Raw genomic sequence first — 7,901 nt, 5'->3', positions numbered from 1 at the left:
AATCTATCCTAGATCCATGGTTGAACTTATATCCCAAAATTTTACTAATGAGTCTCACTCCATCATCTTGAGTGGTATTGACCTTCATGTTTCTACCATCAAAACATGTTTTGAGATTTGTTTCAACTAACTTGTGCACATTATTTATTTTCATTGGATTGCATCCTTCATTGCTTAAACCTATGGCCTTGTGAATTAGTTCATTATCAACGCATATGATAGAATCTCCCAACCATAGAAGGTCATCATGAACTCTGCTCAAAATTATTCCTGTCCATTCATGATTATCAAAGTTCATATTAAACATGTGCTTAACTAGGTTAAGTTGTTCTAGGTATGCATGTTCTAGTTTTAGTGACAAAATTATTGTTGCACATTTTCTTTAATTCCTTATGAATCTTTGTATCTCCTATGCTTTCAATTTTACAATGAATATAACCTCTTATATCTTTGGCATGAAGAACATTTTCCAGTACTTGCAAAAATGCTCCAATGGGGTCATCAAGCAGAGAAACAAATGGGTGTTTCTTAAAATTATATCTGGGGCTATTGCTTACATTAAACACTTCTTGTCTTTCCATTTTTGAAAATATACTCAACAAATTCAGAAAATACATTAATTTCATGTTTTAGGGTTTTCAGTGATTTCACGTATCTCCAAACTTCTTCAACACTTCAAATCTCTCTTCAATCTTACACTTAAGATTTCGCACAAGCAAATGATGTTTTTAAATCAATTTGCATCCTTTAAATCTTTTACAATCTATACTTTGCATTAAATGTGTATCTACCACTAGTCCAAATGCTCTCTTTGTAAAATAGAGATGTTATTCTTCTTGTATATTGCTATCATGATAATATTAAGCAATTCACACTTAACTGTAGACTCCTCTCAATGTCTAGTATATGTTGTTAACTACGCAGGTTGTGATATTCTTTCTAATATTAGTTATGATTAACTAAAGCACTATTTTTACTAAGAGTTCTTAATGCAGGTAAGATGGGTCATAGACAATAAGTGACTTTATTGTCTTGTCAAGTACATTAGGATGAGCTTCTTCCTGAACTGTATAAGAACTTCTAGCTTCTCTTGCTTTTACAAATATTTCCTTAAATTCTTCTATCATCTCCTTCATTTCTTCCTTCAGACTATCAACATGTCTTTTGTTGTTCCTTCTATGATTATGATTCATGTTCAAGTGTCTTCTATCCATTTTGCAAAACTTTGCTATGTGTCCAAAGTTATTACATAGCTAGCATACAGGTACATTCCTTCTTTGTTCATTATTCTGGTTGTTAGGTGCTTTGCAATTTCATACTATGTGTCCAAGATTGTTGCATTTGTAACAAACAATTAGTCTTCTTTCTCCACTTTCATTTTTGTGAGATCTTCTTATATTGCTTGCACGATTAGTGTTCCTAAATGTTCTACTATTTGTATTATCACTATCAAATTAAGGTTTCTTATAATCTATTGCATAATGTCCATATCCATGACAATTATGACAATAAAAATTTGAAGTAGGTTTAAAAGACTTACCTTTGCAATCGTCTCCAATATGTTCAAGTTCATTACACCAGGCATGAGATTCCTTTCTTCTGTTATCCTCATCTTGATCAGATTCTTTAGATTTCTCAAAGTGAGCAACATTCTCCTTGTCCTTAGATGTATCATCTATTTTTCTTATGCTTAGATCCTTTTTGACTTCATGAGTATCAAGTTCTTTTCTCTCAATAGATTTCTTGGTGGATTGTCCAAGGAAGAATCCAAGTCTAGTCTTGTCATAACTAGGTCTCTATACAGATATTTGTTCTTCAATCTTTTCACTACTAGTATCTAATTTCTTGAGTTATTGTTTGGTTTGCACCAACTCACCTTTCACAATAGTGTTGTATTTCTCTAATTTTGCATGCTCTAACTTGATGGATTCCAATTTAGATGTTACTTTTCTTAACTAGGATCTTAGATCTACATTTTTAACTTTTATTTTAGAGTTATTCTTTCCTCCATTTTCCTTAAGACTTAGCTTGAGTTCAACTATTTTCTACTCATGTTTCAAGATCTCATTTTCTTTCTTTAGATCTTCAATATCATCATCATTAGTTTTCTCACTAGGTCCCTGTTGCTTCAGGTCATCTATCTTGTCCTTTAGTTCACCAATGTAAGCTTTTGCATCTTTATATCTGTCTTTTAAGCCATCTCTTTCATTAGTAAGGAGATCAATTTGTTCAAGAGCTTCTTCAAGATTCTTCTTCAATTCTTCCATATCCATAGGGATCTTATTCAAGCTATTAAGCCTCTTCTAAATAAGTAGGCTTTGATACCAATTGTTAGAAATTGATAATACTAAGAAGGGGGGGGTGTGAACCAATATTTTCAATCTTTTTTCCCACAACTGAATATTATTAATTACTTTGCCACATGCATAAGAAATTAAACCAACAATGTTGAACAGTAAAAAAAACCATACATAGAGAGGGATGATAACACCATATTTTGTTAACTAGGGAAACCTTGGCCAAGGGAAAACCCCAGTGGGGATGAAACCCACTAGATGATTCACTATATAAAAAAATTTGGTTAAGGATATTGACCCTATTAGGAGTCTATGAAGAATGTATAGTGTCTTGAGTCCCTGTTAGGAGACTAGGCCTTGTTATAAGCCTCAACCCTATTAAGAGTTGCTTCAACCCTGTTAGGAGTTGGTAGATCATATACAAATGTGTGCAAGAAGAGCCCACTGTCCTAACATGCAACTATACAATAAGTTCTTCAAGAGAATAGGTATACATACAATACTAGATCACTTGTTGTACTTCACAATACTTTTGATTGTCAGTTCTTCATACAAGAATGACTATGCACATATCAACTTGCATTATATCTCGCATAACATTGCTTTACATCACATATCATAATATTGCATTCACTTTCTCACCCTTTAACTTCATAATTAAATTTGTTTACTTATATCAAACATATTAATAATTTCTTCCTTAGTCAACTCACATATCATCCTTAGAGTCAGCTCAACAAGATTTAGTAATGAAAACAATTTTGCAAGTCATACAAGTCAATTTGTTGACATGCTTTGTCCTACACTATGAGGTATCTACATCAGTATTTCTTCCATAACTTGAACTCAATTGATCATACAGACATGTGCACTAGTATGCATGATCAGGATGATGTCATGCATCTAGGGTTAACTGTAGAAGAGAATATTTTGTTATCAACAAATCTTGGCATGTTATTGTAACACTATCTAATACTTAGACAATTTTCCTTCACAAATAATCATGACTAAACTGCAAAACAATTGTTGCCATAAATGACAACCATATATCTCACCTTATTTGATTGATTGGTCATATTGTTAACATCTTGAACAAGGTGGCTAAGAGTGGGCAACCCTGCTTCACCCCAATGGTGCTCTGGATAAGATTGGAGAGGCCCTTAGGGGTCCTAAGTCTACTAACCACCTTCTCATATAACATCATGATCATTCTTAGTAAGATCCTAGAAATACCAATATATCTAAGCCTCTAAAAAAGGGCCACACAAGGGATGGAGTCAAAAGCCTTACGAAATTCCACAAAATAGTAGTAGACTTTTGTCTTGCAGTGGTGGGCTTCCTCAAAAATATCTTGCAATGTGAAAATATGGTCCATGGTCTAGTAGTCTGCCCAAAAACCTGCTTGACTCGTGGCCCTACACCCTCTCATGTCAAGCTCTCTAGATAAAATGGTATTCAAAGTTGTAGCATAGAGATTGGAAATGGTATCCTGATCATGATGGTCCTATGGTTGTTGGGGTCTAAAACCAACCTAGATTTATGGATTGGGTGGATAGGGTGCACCAGCCAAGAGTCCAAAAACCCAGTACAAACAACTCTATCAAAGAGTGTAGTGAGGAAAGGACCCAAGATCAAGGTACCTAGCTTGAAGAGTTCATCCTGAAAACCCTCCTCATCAACCACCATGTTGCATCTCATAACTTTCATGGCCTCATAAATGTTGAATGTGAAAAATAGGTGACAATGGGGAGGTGGGATGGGAAGGGGAGCAAACTGACCGGGGATGTCATAAAGCATGGAAACATGGGAGGCGAGGGAGCAAAGGTCCAGGGTGGATGGGGTTTGGGAGCGATGGAGGAACATGATGCACCAAAATAGCTTGGGACAATGAGTAAGCATGTCATGGAGGGACCTACACTAGGAGGCAAAGGATAATTGCTTCTTATGGTGAAGAAAGTGATAGTATATTTCACTAGAAAAGTGTAAAAAAATAGAAACTTCTAAGTAAAAATGCATTTAGTGAATATAGAAATATCTTATTCTTAATTAGAAATGTGAGATTTTTATATGTTATTTACTCAATTGTTATTATAATAATAAATTATTAAATTATAAAAACATCACAAAATTGATAATTCAAATAGATATTAAAAATTATACTATTTATAAATACATGAAAATTTCTAAATCATTTTGTACATTATGTGTGCTTACAATTATTTCTCCACTCTTTCTATTACTAAGATATTACTTTAGTTTTTAGAACGCACATCAAGAATGAAAATTTACACATGATTGAAAGATTAATCAACCTCTAAGAAATAAGTCTTCCCACCTTCAAACCCAATTCAAAAATGTCAGAACCTTAATCTATCTCACAATATCCATTCAACTTGTGTTGATTCTTAGCAAAAGAAAGTATTAAAAAGAATTATATCTCATCAAGAATTAAATAAGAGAAGACAAGTGCACTTGCAGATCATAAAGGTCATAATTTACAGATTACATGCAAGAATGAGATCGACAACCCATCAAACTAATTCTCTTTTATTTCCAAATTGTTTAACTATCCTACTACTATGCAACTCATCATGAGATATAGTTAAAAAATCTATTAATGATCATCAAAGCAAGAGAGATTGAAATATTAGAATACGATGGTTGCAACTGAAATTCTTCTTAGAATAGACTATGGAGAAATCGTGTGATGGGCAAAATTGCGAATGATTTGGTTATATTAGAAATACTTCCATTGGAGAAGGCGGCCAAGCCAGCCAAGCCATTCTTGGCTCTCTAACACACTCTACCTTATACTCAATATCTATGCAATAAGATGAGCAGAAACAAAAAACAACAATATTGGGATTATGCATATCGTTCCATTAACGTATTTCATATGTTGAGTTAATCAATCGTTAAAAATGAAACATACTTAATTTGTGTAAATGAATAAGTCTAATAATAACGTTTAAAATTTATACGATGATCGCCTAAACCTGTAACTAAAAACAATTTGATTTTTATTTCAATAATGAAATCTTCGTAGAATAGAATGAGGACGCACAAATGCATTATATAATAAGCTAAGAAGTTGAAACAATTCATTACAGATCATTTCAATTCAACACAAACCATTGACATTTTTTGGATTCTTCGTCAATCAATGTGGCAGTCATTTGAAACAAACATGGTATGTTGATTTCATTATAATTATCAACCATCTACATCTTGATAGAGGTAACATTGGCCTAGTCTGGTGATCTAGACGTTCGTCTCCCAGCACTGCGAATGGGCTCATTTTTGTGTGTGTATGCAATACAATTCATCCTTTTCTATCAAATCTACTCGGATTTACATCTTCTTCTTTGAGAAGTGTTATGCAACACCACTATTGAATACACCAAGAATAATGTGATACCTACCAGTATTTCTTTTGCCTTTATTTCATTGGGAGGCAGATAAATATGATCCGATTATTGGGGATATGATTTATTTTTAATTATTTGTAATTAAAAAAGTGCACATGAATTAAAGTGTGGGTAAAAAAGTAACACTAATTAGTTCCATTATGGCATTCCAAACTAGTACTAAGTCTTCTAGTTCAAATATCCTTTCTTATGCCTTTTTATCATATAAGTTTTTCACTTGCAATTGTAACTTTTCATATTTTGCAAAGTCCTCTCTCCCAGTTCCATCCAGTAGCAAAATCTCATCAAGACTTATTTGCATCTCATCTATTACATCATCATTATATTGTTGAATAAACTTATACATTCCATTTAGATTGTTTTGTGGTAACCTAGATTTTATTCCATAAACTCAGTCAAAGTTACCCTATCAACCCATATAGTTAATGGTAACTTGGAATCCCAAACCTTCTTGTATTTGTCAAAATCCTTTTAATGATCTTCAACAAAATTGGATTCTGCTTTCCCATTTCCTTGAGGATGATATAAGGATGATGTAGATCTAATAATTTTATATCTCTCACAAAATCTTTCATATTCCTTTGATCTAAAATAGATAGCATTATCTGTGATAATTTTACTTAGACAACCAAATCTGATGATGATGTTGTTTAGGATAAAGTCCATCACCGCTTTACTTGTTTCTCTTTTGGTAGGGTCACTTCAACCCATTTTGTAAAACAATATGTTTCTACTAGAATCCATGAGTGCCCACCACTGGATGTGTTCATAATCTCTCCTATGAAGTTAATTTCCCATTGTTGAAATGGTGCTTGTACTTCTACTGGTCTTAATGTAAGTTACCAGAGAACTTCAACTTGTTTGTGAACCTTTGACAAGCATCATACTTCTTAACAAGTTCATGTACATCTCTAAATAATGTAGGCCACCAGAATCCAGCCCTAATCACATTATGAGCTATTTTTTTGGCCATATAGTGGCTCCAAATACTCCACTATGTATCTAATTTAGAATCTTGACAAACTATTCTTCATCAACACATTTCAATAATACACCTCCCATGTTTCTCCACCATAGCTCTCCTCCAACAATTACATATTTAATAGATTGTAACGTCAATTCCCTCTTCTAATTATCACTCATCTTTAGTGGAGTCTTCATGTATTGTAGATAATAGATTATACCCTTGTATCATTCACAAGCATTCATGTCACATAAGTTACTTCTGCAATCATCATCAAGTTGGTTTATCTGGTTTGCTTCTAGATTAGTATCTTTCATTACCTTTGCAAGTCTTTGTCCTCTAACCAATGTGGTGATTTGAATATCTATATTAAATTCTTGGATCCTATTTATCCATCTTCATCTTCTTCCTAACACTTCTTGTTGAGAGAATATGTCTTTTACCATAGCACTTGGAACAAAAGCAATTACACTAGCTCCTATGAGATAATATCTAAATGCCTTCATAGCCTTAACTAATGCATAAGTTTGTTTCTCATTTATTTCATATTTCAACTCTACAACTTGAAGGGATTTGCTAAAAAATGCAATGGGCTACTCAAACCCTTCTTCATTTTTTCTGTAACAAAACTACTACAATAGTATGGAATGGAGCAAAAGAAAATATGTGCATGGGATTTGAGTAATCAAGGGCTCTTAAAATAAGGGAATCTTTAATTGCTTGTTTTATTTTTTTGGTTCATCATCCCATATGATCTTAGAACCTTTCTTGAGAATCTTAGAGATAGGTCTACTTCTGCAAATTTTGTAACAAATCTTCTCAAATAATTAATCTACCCAAAGAAAGACTAAATGTCTTTTACATTCTTTGGCTTCTAAATTTTATCAATGGCTTATACCCTCTCAAGGTCTATCATCGCTCCTTTTCCAATAATATGCCCTAAGGTTATACCTTTAGTAACTCCAAAAGCACACTTCCTTGGATTCAAGGAAATATCATATTCTAGGGCTCTAGCAAACACCTTTCCAAGGTGCATGAAATTATAATCTCCTTTCTTTGAATAAGTTGTCATGTCATCCTCATACACTACTAGGAATTTTTCTATAGAGTCTAGAAAAGCCACATCCATGGCTCTCTAGAAAGTAGGGCCAACATTTTTTAAACCAAATGACATTCTACTATATGCATATGTGCTCCATGGTGTTGTAAAAG

This window comes from Cupressus sempervirens, chromosome 6 (assembly GCF_028749045.1).
Source record: "Cupressus sempervirens isolate cs-2001-9-10 chromosome 6, ASM2874904v1, whole genome shotgun sequence".
Taxonomy (NCBI): domain Eukaryota; kingdom Viridiplantae; phylum Streptophyta; class Pinopsida; order Cupressales; family Cupressaceae; genus Cupressus; species Cupressus sempervirens.
This window is presented reverse-complemented; position numbering follows the sequence as displayed.